This window comes from Bubalus kerabau, unplaced genomic scaffold (assembly GCF_029407905.1).
Source record: "Bubalus kerabau isolate K-KA32 ecotype Philippines breed swamp buffalo unplaced genomic scaffold, PCC_UOA_SB_1v2 scaffold_78, whole genome shotgun sequence".
NCBI lineage: Eukaryota > Metazoa > Chordata > Mammalia > Artiodactyla > Bovidae > Bubalus > Bubalus kerabau.
In genome coordinates, this window is record NW_026577932.1 from 123651 (window position 1) to 151207 (window position 27557).

At 49.1% G+C, this 27557-nt stretch overlaps 1 pseudogene; it reads right to left on the reverse strand.

Annotated features, from left to right (window-relative positions):
* Positions 1 to 2614: 2614 nt before the first annotated feature.
* Positions 2615 to 11445, reverse strand: LOC129641154 (PI-PLC X domain-containing protein 1-like; annotated as a pseudogene).
* Between the last annotated feature and the right edge of the window lie 16112 nt (positions 11446 to 27557).

The following is a 27557-nucleotide window of genomic DNA, read 5'->3' on the forward strand; positions in this document are numbered from 1 at the left end:
CACGTATACATGATCTCTTTTCACTCAGTGGTAAAGAATCCGCCTGCAATGCAGGAGCCGTAGCAGGTGCGAATTCCATCTCTGGGTCAGGAAGATCCCCTGAAGGAGAGCATGGCAACCCACTGCAGTATTCTTGCCTGGAGAATCCCCATGAACACAAGAGACTGGTGGGCTTACAGTCCATGGGGTGGCAAAGAGTTGGGAGACGACTGTGCAAGGAAACAACAGCAGACGTATGCCTAACAGAGACTCTGAAGATACTAAAAATAGATGAGAAAATTCTCAGCCTAAACAAAGCAAGACAAACAAACAAAAAAACCTAGATCGTAGAGCTGAATTATGAAAGGTTTTAGGCAGTAAAATGTCTCCCAACAGTAGGGTAAGCAGTGTGTTCCACACAGGAGAGAGGAGTAATTTTTAATACTCACTTAATAGAAAAATATTCCAGTTACATTCATAAATTAAAGGAAATGAAAATGTTCAGAAAACAAACATAGTATAAAATCTACTGATGATTTTATGTCTAATTAAGACTGTAAAACTGTAAGGGAATTTTTAAGAAAAAAAAATCTGTGAAAGTTCAAGCAGCCCCCAATGAAAAGAGTTGGACACGACTGAGCGACTGAACTGAACTGAAGCAGCCCCAATGAACGTAATTTTATTTTCTTTTTTCCCATAGTCTCAAAATAATTGACAATTAACGAATTTCACTTTAAAACATTTTTCAATTTCAGCAGAATATTTCATATTCAAACATAAGATTTTTCATGATAAAAAAGTTTGTACTTTGCAGTGAATATTTTGTTTCACTGATTTAGACATAAATAAAATCACATTTTGTGTCTTTGCCTTGACCATCTTTATGGCATCACTGTGCATTTAGAATCAACTGTTTGAATGTGTGTCTCATATACAGGGTTTATTGTTACCATCTTTCTAAATTCCATATGTATGAGTGAGTATACTGTATTGGTGTTTTTCTTTCTGGCTTACTTCACTCTGTATAATAGGCTCCAGTTTCATCCACCTCAATAGAACTGATTCAAATGTATTCTTTTTAATGGCTGAGTAATACTCCATTGTGTATATGTACCACAGCTTTCTTATCCATTCATCTGCTGATGGACATCTAGGTTGCTTATTTTGATATATGGCAAAACCAATACAATATTGTAAAGTTAAAAAATTAAATTAAATAAAAAAAATGAATGTGTGGACTGTGAAGTTCTCAGGTCATATACTCTTGAAGCCTAGCTTGAAGGATTTTGAGCATTACCTTCCTAGCATGTGAAATGAGTGCAGTTGTGCAGTAGTTTGAAAATTGCCTGGCATTGCCCTTCTTTGGGATTGAAATGAAAACTGACCTTTTCCAGTCCTGTGGCCACTGCCAAGTTTTCCAAACTGGCTGGCATATTGAGTGCAGCACTTTAACAGTACCACCGTTTAGGATTTGAAAGCATTCAGCTACAATTTAATCACCTCCACTAGCTTTGCTGGTACTGCTGCTTCCTAAGGCCCACGTGTCTGCACTACAGGATGTCTGGCTCTAGGTGAGTGATCACACCATCATGGTTATCCAGGTTATTAAGATTTTTTTAACAGTTCTTCTGTGTATTCTTGCTACCTCTTCTTAATCTCTTCTGCTTTAGTTATGCCCATAACGTTTCTGTCCTTTATTGTGCCTGTCTTTGCATGGAATGTTCCCTTGGCATTTCTCATTTTCCACTGTATTGTTTTCCTCTGTTTCTTTGCTTTACTCAAATCCCTTGTGAGTATACTTTGGAAGTGACAAGTAGATTCAAGGGTTAGATCTGGCACACAGAGTACCAGAAGACCTATGGATGGAGGTTCCTAACATTGTACAGGAGGTGGTGATCAAAACCATCCACGAGAAAAAGAAATCAAAAAGGCAAAGTGGGTGTCTGAGGAGGCCTTACAAATAGATGAGAAGAGAAGAGAAAGGCAAAGGAGACACAGAAAGATATAGTGACCTGAAGGCAGAGTCCCAAAGACTACCAAGGAGAGATAAGAAGGCCTTCTTAAGTGAGCCACCAGGGAAGCCCCTTATCTAATAAAAGGGATTTCTCAGTGGGATCGCTATGTGCTCAGTCCCCTCCTATGGACACTGTCATAGTGCCTCCTCCCCTCCCCAGCTGGGGGTCACCGTCTGCTAGTCTCAGTGCCCAGGGGGAGGCGGCCACCCCAGCCTCTCCCATGGGGAAGCCACAGACCCGAGAGCCAACAAACCCGTTGGCCCAGATGAATTTGCCTGTGACGGTGTTGGTACGGCCGGTGGCTGACCCTGGGCACTGGCCCCGCACCCATGCGCAAAAGTAGGGGAGCCCCCACTGGGTCAGCTTCTCCAGGGACTAGGCCGGGTGGACGCGGACAAACTCCAGGTTCTCTGAGTACACTCACCTTTAATCAACACCTCACACCCTGCAGTCACCGAGAGACACACGGAGGACCGAGGAGACCATGGACCCTGCCACCTGGCCCACCTCGGCAGTCACCCACATTCAGTGGACGCGCGGACGGAGGACAAGCCCCAAAGGACAGGGCTGAGAATGGCCTCCACAATGCCCAGCTCCTCAACGTGTCAACGGACAGCCCCGAGGCACTTCCGGTTCAGGCCGGTGACGTCACAGGACGTGACTGAGACGCAGCCTCCATGATACCCAGCTCTACCCATGTGCCGTCCCTCAGCCCCGAAGCAGCTTTCGGTTCAGCCCAGTGACATCACAGGATGTGAACGAGGAGCTGCCTCCGCAAGGCCCAGCTCCTCGGTGCGCCATCCCTCAGCCCCGAGGCGGCTTCCGGTTAAGGCCTGTAACGTCGCAGGACATGACTGAGACGCAGCCTCTGTGATGCCCAGCTCCACACATGCACAGTACGTCAGCCCGAAGCAGCTTCCAGTTCAACCCGATGATGTCGCCAACCCGTCGGCCCAGATGAATTCGCCTGTGACGGTGTTGGTACGGCCGGTGGCCAACCCCGGGCACTGGCCCCACACCCATGCACAAAGGTAGGGGAGCCCCCACTGGGTCAGCTTCTCCAGGGACCAGGCTGGGTGGATGCAGACAAACTCCAGGTTCTCTGAGAGGTTGATGCCGGCCACCATCAGCCTGCCTGGGACAAGAGAGGGGCTGCTGTTCATGGTGCCAGCTGTGGGGTCAGCTGCCCACGTGTGCAGCCACTAACCCATGGAGTCATGTGGCCAACCAAACCGTGTGGGCACCGACTCACGTGGTCACCCACCCATGGGGTCACTACCCCATGCAGTGATCCCTCCACTGGCCACCAAGCCCCGTGGGCACCCACCCATGTGGTCACTAACCTGCGAGGACATGCGCTCACCTGTCCACATGATGACCCACTCACACCGTCACCCGCCCATGGGGTCACCCACTCTCCGGGTCAGCAACTCACATGGTAACCCACCCTGCACTCAGCAACTCAAACTGGTCACCCACCCACACAGTCACCCACCCACGCAGTCTTCAACCAACATGGTCTCCTGCCCATGTGACCAGTAACCCATGGGGTCACCCACCCACACAGTCACCCACCCATGCGACCCCTAACCCATGGGGTCACCTGCCCACGCAGTCACCAAGCTGTGCCATCACTCACCCAGATTCTGGCCTCCGCAGAGGTCAGAGATTCAGATGTCCGACAGAGACCAAAGTTCAGACAGCAGGGGCTCACAGGGGTGTTGATTCATGAATTTCTCCTGTTACAAAGGGCAGGTGGGCTGGACAGTGACCCCAAAGATGTCCATGTCCTGGCCCCGTGTGGTGGACACAATAATGTCCACATGGATGTCCACATCCTGCCTACATCCTGACCCCCTGTGGTGGACACAGTAACGTCCCCAAGGATGTCCATGCTCTGGTCCCCATGTGCTGAACAGAATAACGTCCCCTAATACATCCTGTTCCATTTCTCCACGTGAACCCAAAGCCATCCCCATGCGCTAGGACATGCATGTGGCCAGGTGTCCCGGTTTGAAAGCAGCACTCCCCTGGGTGGCTTCAGCTCTTCATGAGCTCCAGGTACTGGACGAGGTCTCAGGGCTTCACCTGGTTCCCCCACCAATAGGGGATACCGGGCCACAGTTCTGCATGCTGACTCATGGATGCCTCGTCCTTGTACGACAGGATGACCTGCTGGCCGTGGGACCACAGCTGGTGCAGAGTCAGCACCTCCTAGGGGGAGAATCATCCGGGTGCCCATGAGACATGTGCACAGGGGTTATTGGGTGCCCTGTGACACAATGTGTCAGTTATTGGGGGTGTCCGAGAAGCTACAGTGATGTGTGGATTATTAGGGTGTCTATGAGCAGTGGTGGGCTGGTTATTGGGTTCTCTGTGAGAAGAGACAGTCATGGGTGGGTTATTGGCATGTCTGAGTAGAGACACTAGTGGGTCGATTACTAGGGTGTCTGAGTGGAGATGGTGATAGGTGGGTTATTGGGGTGTCTTGAGCAGTGATTGGTAGATTTTGGGGGTGTTTGAGTGGAGACAGTGGTGGGTAGATTACTTGGGTGTCTTGAGCAGTGATGGGTTGATTATTGGGGTGCCTGAGTGGAAACAGAGGTGGATGGATTATTGGGGTTTTTGATAGAAAACAGCAGGTGGATTACTGGGGCATCATGAGGCATGATTGATGGATTTTGGGGGTGTCTGAATAGAGACCAGGCAGGGTGGATTATTGGGGGTGCCTGTGACCAGTGATGGGCTGGTCATTGGGGTGTTTGAGTGAAGACAGTGGTGGGTGGATTACTGGGGTTCCATGAGCAGCATCACCTGGTGCCTGAATCAGCCTCACACAGCGAGCAGATAGTCTGATTACAGTGAGGCCTAGTGCTCCCACCACCCCCGCTTCCAAGAGCATGGGGAGCCTGTGGCCCCTGCTCACACCCCACGGGGACACAGCATGTTCCCAAAGATGTTCTTGATGCAGCCCATCAGGTACTCGTGCAGGTCCTGTATCATGCCCTCGAAGTTCCTGCATGCCAGGATAACCACTTCCTGGGGGTGGTTCTCCAGCCACTCAGATCTCCATGATCATGTCCTGGGTGGGGTGGGGTGAAGGGCCTTGTAGTGAGAAACAGAGGGTCATGGGTGGGGAATTCCCCAAGCACAGCCACTCTACAGACGGGTTGGGGTGTCCTGACACACAAAGACATAAAGCATGTCTTTATGTCATGCTCCCAAGGGACCCAGCCTCTCCTGAGTGGCAGTGGGGAGCCGTGGCATTGCTCTGGTGTGCTGGTGTGTGTGTGTGTGTGTGTGTACACACTCCAGTAGGTACAGGTGCACACACAGGTGTGCATGTGTTCAGGGTCTGTGTGTGCACGGATATGCATGTGTGTGTGCATGCACAGCAGCAGAGAGCATTGCTTATCATACTGTGTGAAGTCTGTACTCCAGGGAGCGTACGAGGCCAGGAGGGTACATGTACACTGAGGCCCAGGACAGAACCTCCAGACCCCAAGGGTCTTTAGGTTCTGTGGTGGGGGCACTGGGGTCTGAGGCCAGAGTGAGACATTGAGTGATTTGGCCAGCAGCCGAGAGAATGGACTGGACACTCCAAAACTGGACACAGGAAAAGACGTGTCAGGGACCTGGATAGCCAAATTCTGGGAAACACCCCAGAGGCCAGGGGTGCAGTTGTGAGTTCAGAAACGCACGTTGGTCGGGAATTCTGAGTGACTGATGCCAGAGGTCAGCCCTTTCATGCCTGGAGTGGACATGTGTCTGTCCCATTAGAGGTTGTCCCCTTAGAGGTCAGCCTCTCCTGTCTGAAGTGACTGTGTGTCCATCTGAGTGGACGTGTGTCCGTCTGAGTGGATGTGTGTCCGTCCCCTTAGAAGTCAGCATCTTCTAACTGGAGTGGACCTGTGTTGTCCCCTTAGAGGTCAGTGTCTTCTTACTGGAGTAGACCTGTGTTGTCCCCTTAGAGGTCAGCCTCTCCTGCCTGGAGTGACCACATGTCCACCTGAGTGGACGTGTGCCCATCCCCTCAGAGGCCCTCCCCCTCCTGCCTGGACCAGACGTGGGTGTCCCTGGCTGGCGGACCCCCCCCCCCGTCCGTACCCCTGCCCCCACCCCCACCTCCATGATGGCCGTCATGTACACCATGTGGCCAGAGTGCAGGTTCCTCTTGGTAGCCTCCTCCATGTGCGGCATCTGCAGGTCCTCACGCCAGCATCCAGGTGCTTCATGATGCTCAGCACCTGCACACAGAGGTTGGTCATCTGTGCTGGGCACAGAGGGCAGCCCCCAACTCAGGGGCTGGGCATGCACTGAGGATGCCCAACTGAGGGCCACATCGGCCACTGTGAAATCAACCGTGTTGGTGCTGCTGGGGTTGAGGCACTGCTTCTGGGAACAGGGTCCCCAGGGTCAATGGTCATGTGGAGCACAGAGCCCGGGTCGAGATTGTGGTCTTGGGGGGGGGGGTGTTCCTGCAGAGTCCAGCCTCACACTCCTTCAGGCAGTCCCTGGGTGGAAGCTCCCTGTGGGCTCAACGCCAAGGTTCCATGACACCCAAGCTGGACCCTTGGACATGAGGATACACTAGACCCACAGAGATCTGTGCCCACCCCCACAAACAGCACTAGGAAAGGCAAAAAGGAATCAAGGGAAGAGAACAAAAGGACAAAACATCTGTCCATGACACAAATAAGACAGGAAAAAGCAAAAAATAACTTTAACGTACATTGAAAATTGAAAGTTGCTCAGTTGTTTCCAAGTCATTTTGATCCGGTGGACTGTAGCCCACCAGACCCCTCTGTCCATGGAATTATCCAGGCAAGATTACTGGAGTGGGTTGCCTTTCCCTTCTCCAGATCTTCCCAACCCAGGATCGAACCCACATCACCCTCATTGCAAGCAGATTCTTTACCAACTAGCCACCAGGGAAGCCCTAATATAAATTTGTAACAGAAAATGTACTGTGTCCTCTACGAGGAGTCATAATGGAAAAAGAAAAAAAAAAAAAACACATAAGGATAAAAAAGTGGGGAAGAAAATAATAGATTCTCTCTATCCAAAATAAAAGAAAAAGCAAAAACTAATATTAACATAAACTAGTAGCAGAAAATGGTACTGTATTCTCTACACAGAGTCATAATAGAAAAAGAAAAAGATATAAGGATAAAAAATGGGAAAGGATGTCACAGCCCCACCCCCAATCCAAATTAAAAGAAAAAACAAAGACTCATATGAATATTGTCAGCTATTGTCAGGCACTTGCCATCCACTACAAGGATTAAATGCAGTGCTGCTGCAGCCGCTGATCTTAAACACCCCCTGAAAGACCACCACCTGTGCCCCCCACCCCGCACACACCCAGGTCTCTTTGGGAGCCATACCACTTGAGACCATGGCACTGAGGTCCCACAGTATGGAGGGGACCCTGCCCTGGAGGGATGCAGAAGAGAGGGACCCAGCACCAAGGGGCCCTCCGAGCAGAGGGACCCCAGTCCTGCAGGACTCCTGGGCTCTGGTGGACCCCCTGCTGCTCGCTCCCTTCTCTGGGTGTGAGCTCTTAAGGCCAGGCTTAGGCACCTGATGCAAGCAAGAATGTAGTTGTTCCCATTCCAGCCCTGGCTCTCTGCCAATCAGATCCCCTGAGGAGGATTCCAGCAACCGGGGACCTCCCAGGAGGAAGCAATCACACAGGTAAGAGCTGTGCTTGACAGCCTCTTGTCCTCTTGGGAGGACCAGCCCAGGAGCAGAAAAACCAGGAATATGAGTGCCCCTCAAGTGCGGGTACAGGAAGGCAGGGGCCATCTGTCCTGCCCAGGTGGGCCCCTGCTCCTGAGGGCTCCTGAGCCCAGATGGGTTTTCTACCCCATCCTGCATCCACCCCCTGGGCAATGTGTGTGCCAGTGACAGGACCACTGTCAATTGGGTGCCCCCTCCGCACAGACAGGGCCCCCGCCATTGACTCCTCTCCATCCTCTACAATGACTGCCTCCCACCCTGGCTTCTCTGTACCCCATAAAACCCCCGATCCACCCAGGAGAAGCACTACAGGGGAGGGGTGTGAATGCGTGCATGTGTTCTCAGTCACTTCAGTCGTCTCGACTCTCTGTGACCCCATGGACTCTAGCCTTCCAGGCTCCTCTGTCCATGGGACTTCCCATGTGAGAATACTACAGTGGGGTGCCATTTTCTCCTCCATGGGATCTTCCCGATCCAGGGATCTAGCCCAGGTCCCACGCATTGCAGGCTGATTCTTTACCATCTGCACCAGCAAGAAAGTCTCCCTGGAGGGGGTGCTGGGGTGCAAACGTAAACCCACCTCAGAGGACATGGAAACTCAGCTATTGCTTATCTGGGACCAGGAAGGAGCTCTAGTGTCAGCTCAGCTGCACAAAGGGTGGGACCCAGCCTCCCCCTTCCCCTCCCAGCTCCCCCGGCCTCTGTGACTTCAGAGGGTGATGCTGTTAGTCCATGGGTCCCTGTTCTGGCTTCAGGCTGGTTCTACAGTAAAGCTGTGTCCTTTCCTACCTTTCTGGGAGGCTCTCTGGGTTGGAAGATCTCCTGCAGGAGGGCATGGAAACACATTCCAGTGTTCTTGCCTGCAGAATCCCATGAACAGAGGAGCCTGGCAGACCACAGTCCATGGGGTCGCAATGAGTCAGACATGACTGAGTGACTAAACAGCAATTCTGCTTTACAGCAGGTTTGTTCTCAATCCCATTTCCCCAAGAGGGATAAGGAAACCGCCCCCTGTGGGGGACACTAGCGGCTGGAGCTGGGTCCAGGGCCCGGGAGTGCCCGCAGACCCTCACCTGGGTGGTGGACCTCTTGAACACCACGGGCAAGGTGACACATGGCAGCACTTTGCCCAGAAGCTGCAGCAGCCTCGACTCCTTGTGAGAGATGGGTGACTTCTTGTTCAGGCAGTAGGTCATTATGCTGTGGCTCCCTGCAGGCAAACCAGGTGGGGGACACATCACCCCCTGAGCCTGTCCTCTGTGCCCCCAAGCTGCCCTAAGGATGCACAGCTATAGCACCGCGGGGTATGGCAGAGTCCCGAAAGTCATATCCACTGAGTCCTGGGAACTGAATCTTGTCTCGAAATGGGGGTCTCTGCAGAAGTGTGAAAGTGAAAGTCAATTTATTTAAGGAATCCCGTTTTGGGACAGGAAAGCCTTAAGATGGCTTTTGATTTTATGGTTTGTTGTTTCCCAGGTGGTGCTCGTGGCAAAGAGCCTACTTGCCAAAGCAGGAGGCATAAAAGATGCAGGGGAGATCCCTGGGTTGGGAAGATCCCCTGGGAAGGGAATGACAACCTACTCCATTATTCTTGCTTGGAGAATCCCATGGACAGAGGAGCCTGGCGGGTACAGTCTATGGGGCTGCAAAGAGTCAGACACAACTGAGCACAGACAGACCCTCTCTAGTTACAAGTGCTTTGAAATTATTCATAGTATTTTCAGGCTCTTTATGACGCCAATGTTGTGGTCATTTATGTGTGGTTTTACTTATTCTTTTCCCTTTTAAATCTGTGTGATCTGTTTCAGAGACAGTGTGGAGAGGTTCATACTTTAGCAGTCACCTGGGGACAATCCAGAAATCTTCCCTTCTGTCTCTGAACATAGGTTTGGACTAGCTTTATTTCTTTCTCTTTTTTTCTTTTCTTATTTATTCTCAGGGTCAAGGGATGGGAAGGAGGATTTACAAGTTCATAATATAATTTGATTTGATGATGTTATGGAAGAGTGGATGGATGGGTGGATAGATAAGTGGATGGATGGATGAATGGATGGTGAGTGGGTGGATGGATCAATCAGTGGATGGGTGGATGATGGATTGGTTTGTGGATGGATGGATGGATGGATGCTGGATGGGTGGATTTATGGATGGATGAGTGGGTGGTTGGATGGATGAGTGGATGGATAGGTGAGTGGGTGGATGGACAGATAGATGAGTGGATGGATGGGTGGATGGATGGATGGGTGGGTCAGCAGCATGTGGTCCATGCACACAGTGGTGTATGAGTCACCATGAAAAGGAGTGAAGTTCTGACACAGGCTACATCGTGGATGGACCTTGAACACACGATGGTCAGTGAGAGAAGCAGACACAGAAGGACACATTTTACCTGTCCATTTATAAGAGATGTCCAGAACAGGCAAATTTACAAAGACAGAAGCAGATGAGTGGTGCCCGGGCTTGGGGGAGAGGCATCATGAGTTATTTTGTAAGGGGTACGGGAAGGAGAGCAGCCAAGGGCCCCTCTGTGGTCCTGAAGACTCGGAAGCCTCCTCCTTGTGGGGCCCCCACAGCTTTCCCCACGGGGAAGCACCCGGAAGGGCCGAGAGACTGGGTCCACGGTTCCCTGTCTGCTCCACACTCTCAAGGGAAGAGCCGTGTGGGGTCCCTCCTCCCAGGCAGGGTGGGGTGGCCGGCATAGAACCCCACAGCTGTCAAGAGGGTGAGAAAGAGTCTAAAGCTGCCTTCCATAGAAAACAGCACTTCCTGTTTGTCCAACTGTCCATGTGCGCTCCCAGCGGGCAGTGTCCAGTGTCACAGAGCCAGGGCAGGGCCCAGTGTCTGCACGGCCAGAGGAGTGCCGGTGGAGAATGGGGCACGTTTGCACCTTGAGGAGGTGAGCAGGGTGCTGTCTGGCAGGGACCCTCCCCTCCCAGGCCACGGTGTCTGGTGGCCACCCCTCAGATGGCCTGAGCACAGCAGTGTCACCCTGGAAGTGCCCGCCACCCTGGTCACCACTGGCCATCCCCAAATCCAGATGCCCGCCTATAGCTGAGCTTTGCAGCACTTTTTGCAACCAAACTGGCTGGAGTCAGAGGTTCCTCATTTTAATTAGGTAGTTCTGGTATCACTTATCGAGTTGTTTTGGGGGCGGGTGGCCCCCTTAAACTTTGGGTCCTCCAGCCTCAAGTGCAGAAGGTGCTGCACAAGCTCTGATGGAAAACGTGGGTGGAAAGGTGAGGGGTCCCCAGGAGTAGGACAGAGTGGCTGAGAAAACACAATCCCGCCCCCCAGGGAGGCCGGCATGTGTCCTGAAGGCAGGCTCTCAGGGGTTCTCGTACCTTCCGGGTTGAATGGGATAAAGTGGACAGACAAGGGAAGGTGCTGGTGTGTGTATGTGTGTGTGTGCAGTATGTGTGCATGTGTGTTTGGTGTGTGTGTGCATGTGTGTTTGGTGTGTGTGTGTGCATGCGTGTGTGTTCAGTGTGCCTGTGTGTGCCTGCATGTGTGCATGTTTGGCTCTGAGGCTTCCCACACTTGAACCCGTCTCGCAGCTGCATCCCCTCTGAGCCGAGCATGCGGGGCCTCACCTGGGATGGAGAGGTGGTGCGGGGGCATGTCCCAGAGCCGAGAACTCAGTGCCGACATCCAGTCTGCGTTCACCTTGGTGGCACAGGAAGGATCCGGGCAAGCTCACCTGCCAGCCCATCGGAGGCCCAGCCTGGGCAATCTGGGGGAGGAAATGGGGTGTTGCATAATTAAAACAGGACATACAGAAGACCCGGTGCTGGTGGCGTGGAGGCGTGGCTCTGAGAAACTTCTCTCTTGGACTTCTCTCCAAGAGAAAGGAGGATGGGGTGGTGGAGAGGGGAGAAGTGCTCTAGAGACAGAGAAACAGACACAGAGAGAAATGGACAGAGACATGAAGAGAGACAGACAGTAGGGCGAGGGGGCAGAGAGACACAGGAGGTTAAGTGGGGGTTTGAGGAGGAGCAAGGGAGCGGGGAAACAGGGACCAACAGACAGACCCCAGCAGCTCAAGTCTGCTCTCCCTGAGGCTAGAGCTGGCGACCCCATCCAGAGGGTCTCCCTTTCTGTCACTGTGCACCAGCCCCCTCCTCTTGGGGCTGAGAGGGGCCCAGTCGAGCCTGTGGGCTCCAGGTATGGGGGCTTCCATCCTAGGTGCAATGGAGCCCAGGCACAAGGTCACACGCCCTTCACTCCCCAGAGGCGGTCTCTCCATCTGGTGGCTGTTGCTGCAGTAAAAGTGACTGCACAGGCTCCCAGGATGAAGCACCCACCTGAGCAGCTAAGAAGCTGGGAATGCCTCCAGTTAGGGTCTGAGTGTCCCCTCTCTCCTGTTATGAGTGGGTGTTCTGTTGGTCTGCATGCCATCAGGACTCCTTTCATGGCAAACACAGGCCTGGACCTTTGTATTTGTGTTTACTGCTCTCCATGGACAGGGGTTGTCTCTATTCTTAGGGTCCCCTCTCTATAGTAATAGTCCCCTTCTGTTGTCATAGTCCCCCCTCTACAGTAATACTCCCCTTCTATTGTCGTACTCTCCCCTGTACAGTGATAGTTCCCCTTCTATAGTAACAGCCCCCTCTAATATCATAGTTGGAGAAAGGCATGGCAACCCACTCCAGTATTCTTAGCTGGAGAATCCCATGGACAGAGGAGCTTGGTGGGCTCCGTGCGGTCAGTCCATGGAGTCACAAAGAGTCGGACACGACTGAACGACCAACACTAATGTCATAGGGTTTAGAGTAATAGCCCTCTATTCTCAAAACTTCACTTCTACAGTAACTGTGCTCCGCTACTGTCGTAGTCGCCCCTCTGTAATAATAGTCCCCCTTCATTGTATTACTCCTCTTCTATTGTCATAGCCCCCCTACAGTAATGGTTCCTCTTCTACAGTGTTAGCTCCTCTCTATTGTCATAGTAACAGTTCTCCCTATAGGGTAACAGTTCTCTATTCGAGATCTAATAGAGTAATGAAAGTGAAAGAGAAATTGCTCAGTCATGTCTGACTCTTTGCGACCCCATGGATTGTAACCTACCAGGCTCTATGGCAACCCACTCCAGTGTTCTTGCCTGGAGAATCCCAGGGACGGGGGAGCCTGGTGGGCTGCCATCTATGGGGTCGCACAGAGTCGGACATGACTGAAGCGACTTAGCAGTAGCAGCAGGCTCTTCCATCCACGGGATTCTCCAGGCAAGAGTACTGGAGTGGGTTGCCATTTCCTTCTCCAGGGGATCTTCCTGACCCAGGGATCAAACCCGGGTCTCCCACATTGTAGGCAGATGCTTTTAGTGCCTGAGCCACCAGGGAAGGCAAGAGTAATAGAGTAATAGTTCTCCTTTACTGTCATAGTCCTCCACCCCATACACTAATAGTCCTGTCTCTATTGTCATACTTCACTTTCTGTTGTAATAGTCCCCTCTCTGCAGTTAAAGTATCTCCTCTACTGAAATAGCCCCCCCTCTAATGTCATAGTCCTACTATATAGTGATAGTCCCCCCTCTATTGTCAAAGTTCCCCTTCTAGTACTGTCATAGTCCCCTCTCTGGAATAATAGTCCTCCTTGATTGTGGTAGTTCCCTTAAACTATAATAGTCTGCCTCTAATATCCCCCTTCTAGAGTAAAAGTCCTCCGTTGCTATAAGCTGCCTCTACATAAACGTCCCCCTCTACTGTCATAGTCCACTCCCTATTGTAATAAGTCTGTCTCTGTGGTAATAGAGTAATCTATTCTAGTAATCTCCCTCCATCTAGTAATCTCCCTCTGTTGTCAGTATTCCCCTTCCATAGTCAAGTCCCCCTTCTACTGTAACAGTCCTGCCTCTATTGTCATAGTTTCCCCTCTCCACTAATAGTCCCCTTCTGCTGTCCCTAGTGTATATTAATAGTCCCTTTTCTATCTTAGTAGTCCCCACTCTATAGTAATAGTCTTCCTCAATTTCAGTAGTCCCTTTCTATTGTAATAGTCCCTGTCTGCAGCAATAGACGCCCATTTATTATAATAGTCCCCCCTAAGGTAATAGTCCTCTTTCTGTTATAATAGTCCCTCTCTCTTTGTCGTAGTCCCCTCTGTTCAGTAATAGCTCCCCTACAATGATAGACCACTCTTTACTGTAATAGTCTCATATATGCTATAATAGTCCTCTCTCAACAGTGAGAGTCCTCCTCTATTGTAATAGCCTCCCTCTATGGTAAGAGTCTTCCCTTCATAAACAGTTTTACCTCTTCTGTAATACAGCAAAGCAGAGACATTACTTTGTCAACAAAGGTCTGTCTAGTCAAGGCTATGGTTTTTCCAGTGGTCATGTATGGATGTAAGGGTTGGACTATAAAGAAAGCTGAGCGCTGAAGAATTGATGCTTTTGAACTGTGGTGTTGGAGAAGACTCTTGAGAGTCCCTTGGAGTGCAAGGAGATCCAACCAGTCCATTCTAAAGGAGATCAGTCCTGGGTGTTCATTGGAAGGACTGATGCTAAAGCTGAAACTCCAGTACTTTGGCCACCTGATGCGAAGAGCTGACTCATTTGAAAAGATCCTGATGTAGGGAAAGATTGAGGTCAGGAGGAGAAGGGGACGACAGAGGATGAGATGGTTGGATGGCATCACCAACTCAATGAACATGGGTTTGAGTGGGCTCTGGGAGTTGGTAATGGACAGGGAGGCCTGGCGTACTGCGGTTCATGGGGTGGCAAAGAGTCAGACACGACTGAGCGACTGAACTGAACTGAACTGAACTTCTGTAATAGTCCCCCTCTACAGAATGGTCCCCCTCTATTGTAATAGTTCCCTTTATTATGATAGTTCTCTGTATTGTCATAGCCCCTCCCCTGTGTAAGAGCCCCCATGGTATCAGAGTCCCTCTATTATAAATTTTCCCCCTCCACAGTAATAGTCTCCCACTACAGTAAGGGTCCTCCTTTATTATGAGTCCCCTCTCCATAGTAGGGCTTCCCTGGTGGCTCAGCTGGTAAAGAATCCACCTGCATTGCGGGAGACCTGGGTTCGCTCCCTGGGTTAGGAAGATCCCCTGGAGAAGGGAAAGGCTACCCACTCCAGTATTCTGGCCTGGAGAATTCCATGGCCTGTATAGAGTCAGATACGAATGAATGACTTTCACTTTCTCCACAGTAACATCCCCCCTACATGGTCATAGCCCCATTTATTGTTGTATCTCCCCTCTATCATATTAGTCACCTCTCTACAGTAATATTGCCCCTACCTTTATGTAAGCATGCCCTCTCTAGAGTAGTAGTCCTCCCTGAAGGACTCTTATCCTCCTGTAATAGTCCCCTTTCCTCTTCACAATAACCCTTCAGAATAAAAGTCTCTTTCTAATCCAACTATTCAATGAGATGCAAGTAGAACACGCAGCAAAACAGTATGTCAGAACCCTGAACACGGCACCATGGGGAGAACCTGTGGGTGTGTGTGCCCCGTCACGTAGGGCTCCTTTGGTGCGTCTGTGTCACCATCCTGGGGACACCTGTGGGTGTGTGTCTGTCTTCCCCTCACAGAGGAGACCTCCCCACAATACAGGTCACCTGCCCACTGGGTGTCCTGTCCACAACTCTCCCCATAACACGGGTCACCTGCCCACTCCTGAGCCCTCTTGTCTCCACATCCCTGGACCTCTGTTCCATCAGAATCCAGGTCAGTGTGCCACAAGCCCTTCATCCTCCCATTTGCGCTGGCCTGAGATGGTGGTGGGTTCACTGTGATGGGAGGAATAACGTCCCATCACCTGTGGACACCAGTCCTGTACTTGCAAGACACTCTCCCTTCCCCCAGGTACATAGGTGTGGGTCACCCACCCTCTTTTCCTTGTCTGTGAACCCAGCTGCCTGGTTTCCAAGTGCAGATTCAGGAGTGCTCGGCAGGAGTGCCACCCAGCCCTGGGGCCTCGGAAAGCACCCCAGGGAGCAAGCCGGGTGCACCTGAACACCCTGGTGGCTTCCGCTCTGCGGGGCACTTCCTCCTGTGGGTCTGCCGCGCCCTCTGTGTTCTCAATACACTCAGGTGAGCAGGTGGGGTGCATGCCAGTGAGGTCAGGTTCTGCCCCCGTGGGCCCACAGTGAGACACTGGAGGAGGTTCCGTGTCGCCTCACACACATCTGTGGGTGGGGATTGGCACAGAGGAGCTCAGGGAATCATTCTCAGGTGAACGAATGGATGGAGCCATGCAGGGCCACTTCACGAACACCAGGCTCCTAGACCTTTGCTCAGGCCCCCAAACTCACCAGCCCCCTGAAATGCTCACCGGGTCCCCTAAACTCACTGGCCCCCTGAAATGCTCACTGAGTCCCCCAGATACTCATTAGCCCCTGAAACACTTACTGGGTCCCCCAACACTCACCAACCCCCTGAAACACTCACTGGGTCCCCCAAGCACTTTCCGGGCTCCCAAAATGTCCATCCACTCTGACAAGCCCATGGTCCTACCCCGTAAATATAAGGGCAGGACACAAGGCCTGGGTCATCAGGTGTCCTCCCCCAGTGGCACTGGCCAGTACAGGGTCAGCACCAGCTCAGGACTCGTGAGGGGCTTGTCACTGTGCCCGGTGAGCCGCAGTCCAGGGGCTCCCTCAGGGTCCGTGCTCTGACCCAGAAGGACTCAACTTCCACGTGGAGATGCCGAGTGGCCACCTCCCTTCCCCTAGGTGGTCCCGGCCCTCCAGCCCCTTCTATGCACAAACACACACACGCATACATATATGATGCTGGGAAAGATTGAGGTCAGGAGGACAAGGGGTGGGTGACAGAGAATGAGATGGTTGGATTGCATCACCGACTCCATGGACATGAGTTTGGGTAAACTCCAGGAGTCAGTGATCAATAGGGAGGCCTGGACTGCTGCAGTCCATGGGGTCATGAAGAGTCAGACATGACTGAGCAACTGGACTGAACTGAACACAGCTTTTAGAGTTGCTGTTAACAAAAAAATGGCCACAAGGAGTCAGCATTGCTTTTGTGTCACACTCCACTTCTAAATTTCTTTTTATTAAATTAATTAATTTATTTTAATGGGAGGCTGATTACTTTACAATATTGTAGTGTTTTTTGCCATACATTGACATGAATCAACCATGGGTGTTCATGTGTTCCCCATCCTGAACCTCCCACCCACCTCCCTCCCCATCCCATCCCTAAGGGTCATCCTAGTACACCAGCCCTGAGCACCCTGTCTCATGCATCAAACCTGGACTGCAATCTATTTCATATATGGTAATGTACATGTTTCAATGCTATTCTCTCTAATCATCCCACTCTCGCCTCCTCCCACAGAGTCCAAAAGTCTGTTCTTTACATCTGTGTCTCTTTTGCTGTCTCACATACAGGGTCATTGTTGCCTTCTTTCTAAATTCCATATATATGTGTTAGTATGCTGTATTGGTGTTTTTCTCTCTGACTTACTTCACTCTATACAATGGGCTCCAGTTTCATCCACCTCATTAGAACTGATTCAAATGCATTCTTTTTAATAGCGGAATAATATTCCATTGTGTATGTCTACCAGAGCTTTCTTATCCATTCATCTGCTGATGGGCATCTCGGTTGCTTCCATGTCCTGGCGATTATAAGCAGTGCTGCAGTGAACATTGGGGTTCTCATGTCTCTTTCAATTCTGGTTTCCTCGGTGTGTATGCCCAGTGGGATTGCTGGGTTGTATGGCAATTCTATTTCCAGTTTTTTAAGGAATCTCCACCCTGTTCTCCATAGTGGCCTTACTAGTTTGCATTCTCACCAACAATGTAAGAGAGTTCCATTTTCTCCGCACCCTCTCCAGCATTTATTGCTTGTAAACTTTTTGATAGCAGCTATCCTGAGTGGAGTGAGATGGTAGCTCATTGTGGTTTTGATTTGCATTTCTCTGATAATGAGTGATGTTGAGCATCTTTTCATGTGCTTGTTTGCCATATGTATGTCTTCTTTGGAGAAATGTCTGTTTAGATCTTTGGCCCATTTTTTTGATTGGGTCGTTTATTTTTCTGGAATTGAGCTGTAGGAGCTGCTTCTATATCTTTGAGATTAATTCTTTGTCAGTTGCTTCGTTTGCTGTTTTTTTCTCCCATTCTGAAGGCTGTCTTTTCACCTTGCTTATACTTTTCTTCGTTGTGCAAAAGCTTTTAAGTTTAATTAGGTCCCATTTTTTATTTTTGCTTTTATTTCTATGACTCTGGGGGGTGGGTCATAGAGGATCCTGCTGTAAATTTCTTTTTTTGTGCATTCATTGTTGTTTTATTTTGAAGTAGGGTTGATTTCCGATGCCGTGTTTGTTTCAGGTGTACAGGAGCTGGATTCAGTGATACACAGACATTTTTCAATTCTTTCTTGAGTTCACTTTCCTCAGAGAGAGGAGTACAGTGTCTCCAGTAGGCTGCCCTTTGCTATTCAACACTGTTTTTCCTGGTTATCTGTTTGATGTATATTAACGCCTGTTTGTTCCTTGCAAACTCTTCATTTATCCCACACCCCTAACTTATTTTAATAATCATAAGTTGGTTTTCTAAGTTTGTGAGTCTCTTTCTACTGTGTAATAGCCTACATTTGCATTAATTTCAAGAAGATACCTGTCAGTGATACCTTCTGATATTTGTCTTTCTCTATCGGCCTTCCTTTACTTAGTATGGTATTCACTCTATCCATCCACGCTGTTGTCACTGGCATTATTCCATTGTGATTCAGGGCTGGGTAACATTCCAGTGCAGAGGTGCACCACTCTGACTTCATTTTCCTGTCGATGAATAACTTTGTTGAATTTGTTGCAGGGCGGGCTTCCCTGGTGGCCCAGCCAGTAGAGAATCCACCTGCCAGTGCAGGAGATGTGGGTTCAGTCCCTGAGTGGAGAAGATCCCCTGGAGAAGGGCATGACAACCCACTCCAGTATTCCTGCCTGGAGAATCCCATGGACCGAGGAGCCTGGCGGCCTACAGTCCATGGGGTCACAAAGTGTTGGACATGACTGAAGCGACTGAGAATACATGCAAAGGAAAAAAAAGAGAGAAATGAGTATTTTATTCTTTCCCATTTTTTAGAACAAAGGAGATTAAGAAAACAGTGAGCAGCCTGAACATTCCTAGTTTTTTTACGTTAACTGCTCATAACTCTGAATGTCTGTGACTGTTTGCTTTTCAGCCCCCTAACTCTGCAGGAGCTACGAGTAACATTTTTTCCTTGGACTCTATGCTAAATACATCAGCTATCTGGTGGTTACCCTTACAACACCCTTCCCCTTGTACTTACATATCAGAAACAAGGCTGCAGAGCCACCCCAACTGCCAGAGTCAGTTACTGGGTTATTGACTTCAGTCTAAGACTGTCTTTGAAAAATTGCACGAGGAAGAGATCTAGATCCTACCCACTTTGTTCCTCATCACTGACACCTGACTGTGAGCCATTCCCTTATATAAGCCCCTAGACTCTTCATGGGAGGGGGGTGGGGGACACAGTCCTTGAGGCATGACCCTACTGTATTCCCCTCTCTGCTGGCTTGAGAATAAAAGCCACTTTCGTATCTCCTTCAAACTCTGTCTCTGTATTTTTTTATTTGGCTTCACTGGGCGGAGAAAGCCAAGATTTTGGCCAGCAACAATTCTAGTTCTTGGCCATTGCCAATCGAGCTGCCCTGAAAACAAGGTGCATGGGTCACTGTGAATTCTGATTTTCTTTGGGTCTGAGCCCGGACGTGGTTTCTGGGTGTTTAGTTGAAAAAGAACCTCCTTGAGGTTTTGATAGTTCCTGCACCCATTTACACCCCCACTGAGAGTGTAGGAGAATTTCCTTTTGCCTCCATCCTCTCAGCCCGTATTCTCTGTAGATTTTTAGACAGTGGCTACTCTGACCTGTGGGAGGGGATTTTTCATGGGAGTTGTGATTTGCATGGATTTAATACATAGTGGCATGCTGCAGTCCATGGGATTGCAAAGAGTAGGACACAACTGAGCAACTGAACTGAGTACATAGTGAGCTGGACGAACTTTCCAGTGCTTTTCGATACTGTACAGAGTGACTACAGTTTATCTCTTGACATTGTTTTCTTGAAAGGTGGCCCTGTTTTGAATTCCTGTCTGATGATCTACCCTGGGACATGACTGGAAGGGAGGGGTCGTTTACAGTCCCAGAGGCCTTGTGAATATGAAGAGCCCAACAGCACTAGGTTTAACGTTGTTTTTCTGGAAGACGGTTCTAAGGAAACAGCATTTGCTTCCTGCCCCACTCTGGTCCTCAGTCATTGAGTCTCATGGAAAACTCTGTTCATTGATTGTCAGCTAGAGTGGAATGTGCCAAGGCTTGAGCCTCATTTCTCCTTCGCCCTTACCCAGGGTGCTCAGGACACATCCCAGTTTGTGGACACCACTCTGCAGAGGGTGCTGTCGTCTGTAGGTGGAGTGACCCTAAGGACGGAGGCTGGAGGTAGGAACCCCAGCCTAGGGGACATAGAGTGGCCAGGGGACCTTGCAAACCTGTTCCAGCCTGGAGGCTCCACCAATTCTTGGGTGATGTAGGCTTGGTTTCTCTGCAGGAAGTTCCACCTGCATCTGGAGATTGGGTGCTCATGCAGAGGGAAGGAGGCACCCCAGGTCCATTGTGGGGTCACATTTCCTGGCACATGCTCCCAGCTCCATCTGCACTGAGGCCCTCCAGTCATGGGACCAAAACCAGCTCAGGCTTCAGGGATGTGACACCATCCAGGTCACCATGTCCTGAGGGCAGTAGAGTCAGCCTTTCTGATTCCTTTTTTATACTTTTCTTCCCTAATTTGAATTGGCGGATGTAGTTGAAAGACAAGGTTGTGGGTGTTTTTTGTTTTTATTTGGATCGACAGCAATTTGATTCACTTGTACATAGATGTGTATATCTTCTCTTCCAGGTTCTTTTCCAATATAGGATGTTACAGTGTTGAATAGGATTCCTGTTTACACAGTGGTTCCTGGGGGATTGTTGTTGTTGTTTTTTTAATAATATCAGCCTCCCTGTGTTAGACTGAATCAGTTCATTACTCCCTGTCCCACAGTTTTGTTTTTGTTTTCTTTCTGGGGTCCACTGACTATTTTCTAAGTCTGTGAGACTGTTTCTCTTTGGTAAAGAAGTTCATCTGTATCCACTTTTAGATCCCAGCTACAAGTGATATCTTACACTAATATCGCTCCCTGTCTCCCTCACCTCACTTGCTATGATCATCTCTGCTTTATTCCCTGAGGCCTCCCATGGCATTCTTTCCTGCTTGTTATGGCTGAGTGACGGTTCATCTTCTATGTATCCCATCTTCTTTATTCCTTATGGACGTCTTTGTTTGCAAATATTTTTTCCCATTCTGAAGACTGTCTTTCTTTTTCATTTAGGGTTCCTTTGATGTGCAAACGCTTTTAAGGTTAATCAGTCCTGTTTTCTTAGTTTTGGTTCGTTTTTCATTATTCTGGGCACACTTGGTGGAGTTGATGTTGCAGCATATCCCCCCTATATTGTCCTCAAAATTGCATAGTATCCGTCCAACATTTAGATCTTTATCTTCTTTGAAGTTTATATTTGTGTATGGTTTGAGGGATATTCTAATTTCATTCTCGTTTTCATTATTGATGCACGTCCATGCTCTCCTCCATAGTGGCTTTCTCCTATTTTCATTTTAGCAGTGGAGGTGGATGGTTCCCTTTTCTTCATGGCATCTGGCAGATTTAACCTTTGTAGAGTGCTTGACAATCACCATTCTGATTGGTGTGAGGTGATACCGAACACCCTTTCCTAATATTTAGCAATTTTGACATCTTTTCATGAGATATTTTTAAAGTGTGAGTTAAAGGTACCTGTTAAAATTGGCTTTGTGACAGTCTACCCAGTTATGAATTCTTTTTTGATGATCACCCCTAGGAGACTCCAGGAGATCAGTTGTTGTTTACTTAGAAATGCTTGGACCTTATGAATATTAAATGCCTATCAACACAGCTTTCTGTTAATGCATGGGACTGTGGCCCTCCCTGTTGTTTTACCTGAGACCAAACTATGGTGGAGGTAATGAAGACAATGGCGACCTCCTTCAAAAGGTGCCAGTGCCCCCGACACTGCAGGAGGCCACGACTGACCCATGCCTCATCTGGAGGCCCCTGGGCACTCACGCACAAGTCTGGGTCAGTCTCTTGTGTGGTCACTGCTCCTTTCTCCTGGGTCCTGGTGCACACAAGGTTTTGTTTGTGCCCTCCACGAGTCTGTTTCCCTAGTCCTGTGGAAGTTCTATAATCAAATCCCAATGTCCTCCAAAGTCTAACTCCTCGGTATTCTCAGTCCCTTTGCCAAATCCCCAGGTTAGGAAATCTGGAGGTGGGGTGATCTGTGTACTGACCTGGAATGGATGGAGCTGGGGTGGTCTGTGTGCTGACTTGGCATGGATGGAGATGGGGTGGTCTGTGCATTGACCTGGCATGGATGGAGCTGGGTGGTCTGAGTGCTGACCTGGCAGGGATGGATCTGGGGTGTCTTTGCACTGACCTGGCATTGATGGATATGGGGTAGTCTGTGTGCTGAGCTGGCAGGGATGGATCTGGGGTGTCTCTGCACTGACCTGGCATTGATGGAGCTAGGGTGGTCTGTGTGCTGACCTGGAATGGATGGAGCTGGGGTGTTCTCTGCACTGACCTGGCATGGATGGAGCTGGGGTGTTCTCTGCACTGACCTGGCATGGATGGAGCTGGGGTGTCTGTGTGCTGACCTGGCATGGATGGAGCTGGAGTGTTCTCTGCACTGACCTGGCATGGATGGAGCTGGGGTGTCTGTGTGCTGACCTGGCATGAATGGAGGTGGGGTGGTCTGTGTGCTGACCTGGCATGGATTGAGCTGCTGTGATCTGTGGACTGACTGGCATGGATGGAGGTGTGGTGGTCTGTGTGCTGACCTGGCATTGATGGATCTGGGGTGGTCTTTGCACTGACCTGGCATGGATGGAGCTGGGGTGGTCTGTGTGCTGACCCGGCATAGATGGAGCTGGGGTGGTCTGTTTGCTGACCTGGCATGGATGTATTTGGGGCGGGGCCAATCTATGTGTTCCTAAGCAACAAGAGTTAAGCCGTGGTTGACTGGTGGGTGGGAGAGCTTGTTTATGATCAGGCAGGGAGGAGGCATATTCCTGGAGCTTTTAAGTTACCTAAGTCTGCTTTGTTTATTTTTGTTGTTCAGTCCTTTGGGTTTTAGCCATGTTCCTTCATCTGCTGGATGTTTCTCTGTCATTTCGTTTTGTTTAATTTACTGTGTTTGTGATCTGTTTCTTGGTTGAAAGGCTGTAGTTCCTCTTAACTATGGAGTCTACCTCTCCTGAGTGGGATTGAAGCAATGCCTTATGATAGTTTCCTGGTTGGGGGGATTTGTGTGTGTGTGTTCTGGTAGGTGGAGCTAGATCGTGTCTTTCTGAAAGGCAGTGGCTGTGTCCACTAGTGTGGTTTGGAATGTATGGGTTCAGTATGGCTTTGAGCAGCCTGTCTGCCGATGTGCAAGGCTGCGCCCCTATCTGGCTGAAGGATAGGCGAGGGGTGTTTGACACTACAGCTTGCTGGCTTTGGCGTGTGGCATAGTCCTAGTGTTGAGATGGAGGCTTTTGGGAGGGCACTCACCTATTAATGTTCTGTGGGGCCAGGAGTTCTCTAGTGATCAAAAGTCTTAAGGTCGTTAGCTGTCAGCCACTTCCTTCCCCAGGGGATTTTCCCCACCAAAGGGTCAAAGCTAGGTCCCTTGCATTGCAGGCAGATTCCTTGCTCTCTGAGCCCCCAGGGAAGCCCTTAGAAAATGCCTGCTGGCACTGATTAAATATTAAACAAATATGTGTTGAAAATGCAGAGTATAGTGATGAATAGCAGAGACTGATTATCATGATAATTATTGTTATTTGACAAGTCTTTGCTGTCAGATTGTAGCAGGAATGTGTATGGTAGGATATAGGAACACAGTACAGTTTCCAACTGTGTGTTCATCTGAAAGTTTCTTAGGGTGATGGCAGGTCCTCAATTACCTTCTAAACACAGTGACAGGATTTCATTGCTTTCTGTTCTTTTTTTTTTTTTAAACGTTCCTTAGCTTTCTCATCTATTTGTTGTTGTTGTTTACTGGCTAAGTCATTTTAGACTCTTTGTGAACCTATGGACTGTGGTCCACCAGGCTCCTCTGTCCATGGGATTTCCCAGGCCAAAAAAAAAGAAAAGCCAGGTTTTGTGAAAGAGTACATGGGCAGAGACCTCTGAGGACACAGGGATGGAAAGGCTGGCCAGGAGGGGATGAGGGTCAGAAAACTTTGGGTTTACGCGAGGTCTGGGAAGGAACCATGGCTCCCAGGCCTGGCCGTGGACACTGCCCAACACCCATCTGCTTGCCCTCTGTCTGTCCTGCCCCACATTTGCCAGGAGCCCTGGGGTCTAGACTGTCGTACTTGCTGAGCTCTAAACACAGCTGTCTGCTTGCAGGTGTGTGGGAGGGATGGAGTGCTCTTAACGACTTGTTACAACTCTGGAAAGTGGGACTGAGGGGCTGGGGTTAATCTGGCTCCAAGGAGCTGAGGGCCCTATGTCAGTCCCAGAGCCAGAGGTCAGACCAGAGCTGCTAAAGGAGCCCAGAGGATTTATTGAAAAGCCAGTGAAATTGGTTATTAGAAAGCAGCAGTGAAAAGATTACAAACAAAAACCTGATATGAACTAAAGTGTGAAACAAATGTGAAGTATTGTTGTCGCTGGTGTTTTGAAGAAAGCTAGATTAAATGTGTGCTATAATCAGCACGTTTATCCCAGAACTTTCAGTTTTATTTCCACCACACAGCATCAGCAGCAGGCGGTGGCTCTGTAGCACTGGAGCAGCTAGCAGCTGAGAGGAGATACCCCACGCCAAAGGTCAGGAGTGGCACTTGTGAGGCGATAGATAACCCATGTTCAAGGTAAGGAGTGGTCTAATCACATGGACCACAGCCTGCCTAACTCAATGAAACTATCAGCCATGCCGTGTAGGGCTGCCCAAGAGGGATGGGTCATGGTGGAGAGTTCTGACAAAACGTGGGCCACAGGAGAAGGGAATGGCAAGCCACTTCAGTATTCTTGTCTTGAGAACCCCATGAACAGTATGAAAGGCAAAAAGATAGGACACTGAAAGGTGAGCTCCTCAGGTCGGTAGGTGCCCAATATGCTCCTGGAGATCAGTGGAGAAATAACTCCAGAAAGAATGAAGAGACAGAGCCAAAGCAAAAACAACACCCAGTTGTGGATGTGACTGGTGATGAAAGCATGGTCGAATACTGTAAAGAGCAATACTGCATAGGAACCTAGAATGTTAGGTGCGTGAATCAAGGCAAATTGGAAGTGGTGAAACAGGAGATGGCAAGAGTGAACGTTGACATTTTAGCAATCAGCAACTAAAATGGACTGGAATGGCTGGATTTAACTCATTATAGTAGATGACCATTATATCTACTACTGTGGGCAAGATTCCCTTGGAAGAAATGGAATAGCCATCATAGTTAAAAAAAGAGTTCAAAATGCAGTGCTTGGATGCAATCTCAAAAAGGACAGAATGATGTCTGTTTGTTTCCAAGGCAAACCATTCAGTATCATGGTAATGAAAGTCTGTGCCCCAACCAGTAATACTGAAGAAGCTGATGTTGAATTGTTCTGTGAAGACCTACAAGACCTTTTAGAGCTGACACACAAAAAAGATGTCCTTTTCATTATAGGGGACTGGAATGTGAAATTAGGAAGTCAAGAAACATCTGGAGTAACAGGCAACTTTGGCCTCAGAGTACAGAATGAAGCAGGGCATAGGCAAATAGAGTTTTGCCAAGAGAACACACTGGTCAAAACAAACACCCTCTTCCAACAACACAAGAGAAGACTCTACACATGGACATCACCAGATGATCAACACCAAAATCAAATCAATTATATTCTTGCAGCCAAAGATGGAGAAGCTCTATACAGTCAGCAAAACAAGACCAGGAGCTGACTGTGGCTCAGATCATGACCTCATTATTGCCAAATTCAGACGTAAATTGAAGAAAGTAGGGAAAACCACTAGGTCATTCAGGTATGACCTAAATTAAATCCCTTATGATTATACAGTGGAAGTGAGAAATAGATTTAAGGGACTAGATCTGACAGAGTGCCTGCTGAACTTTGGATGGAGGTTTGTGACATTGTACAGGAGGCAATGACCAAGACCATCCCTAGGAAGAAGAAATGTAGAAAGGCAAAATGGTTGTCTGAGGAGGCCTTACAGATAGCTGTGAAAAGAAGAGAAGTGAAAAGCAAAGGAGAAAAGGAATGCTATACCCATTTGAATGCAGAGTTCCAAAGAATAGCAAGAAGAGATAAAGCCTTCCTCAGTGATCAGTGCAAAGAAAAAGGAAAACAATAGAATGGGAAAGTGTAGAGATCTCTTCAAGAAAATCAGAGATATGAAGGGAACGTTTCATGCAACGATGGGCTCAATAAAGGACAGAAATGGTATGGGCCTAACAGAAGCAGAAGATATTAAGAATAGGTGGCAAGGATACAGAGAAAAACTGTACAAAAAAGATCTTCACGACCCAGATAGTCATGATGGTGTGATCACTCACCTAGAGCCAGATATCCTGGAATGTGAAGCCAAGTGGGCCTTAGGAAGCACAACTATGAACAAAGCTAGTGGGGGTGATGGAATTCCAGTTGAGTTATTTCAAATCCTAAACGATGATGCTGTGAAAGTACTGCACTCAACATGCGAGCAAATTTGGAAAGCTCAGCAGTGGCCACAGGATGGGAAAAGGTCAGTTTTCATTTCAATCTCAAAGAAAGGCACTGTCAACGAACGCTCAAAGTATTACACAATTACACTCATTGCACACGGTAGCAAAGTAATGCTCAAAATTCTCCAGGCCAAGCTTCAACAATACATGAACTGTGAACTTCCAGATGTTCAAGCTGATTTTACAAAAGGCAGAGGAACCAGCAATCAAGTTGCCAGCATCCCCTGGCTCACCAAAAAAGCAAGAATTTCACAAAAACCTCTATTTCTGCTTTATTGACTAGGTCAAAGGCTTAGACCGTGTGGATCACAATAAACTGTGGAAAATTCTGAAAGAGATGGGAATACCAGACCCCCTGACCTGCCTCTTGAGATATCTATATGCAGATCAGGAAGCAACAGATAGAACTCATCATGGAACAACAGACTGGTTCCAAATAGAAAAGGAGTCCATCAAGGCTGTATATCAGCACCCAGCTTATTTACCTTATATGCAGAGTACATCATGAGGATCACTGGCCTGGATGAAGCACAAACTGGAATCAAGAATGTGGGGAGAAATATCAATAACCTCAGATATACATATGACACCACCCTTATGGCAGAAAGTGAAACAGAACTAAAGAGGCTGTTGATGAAAATGAAAGAGGAGAGTGAAAAAGTTGGCTAAAAGCTTAACGTTCAGAAAACTAGGATCATGGCATCTGGTCCCATCAATTCATGGCAAATTCAATGGGAAATAGTGGAAGACTATTTTTTTCATGTGAGCTGTGTGTCCTTGTGTGGCTGTGTGGAGAAGTGCCCCTGGCTGGTTCCCCTAGTGGTTCCCCTAGCACACCCCTGTGCTCACGCCTTCCCCCCATCCCCCTGGGGCAGCTCCTGTCGATCTTGCCTTGTGACCGTAGCCACCTTGCAGGCGCCAGCAGCAACTTATTGAAGCCTGAGTGACACCTGCCTCTGTGACATGTGGCCAGAATGTCCCAGGGAAAGTGTGACCCTGGTGCCCATGAGGAACACACCCGCCCTGATGCTTGGGGTGGCTCGGTCTGCCATAGCAC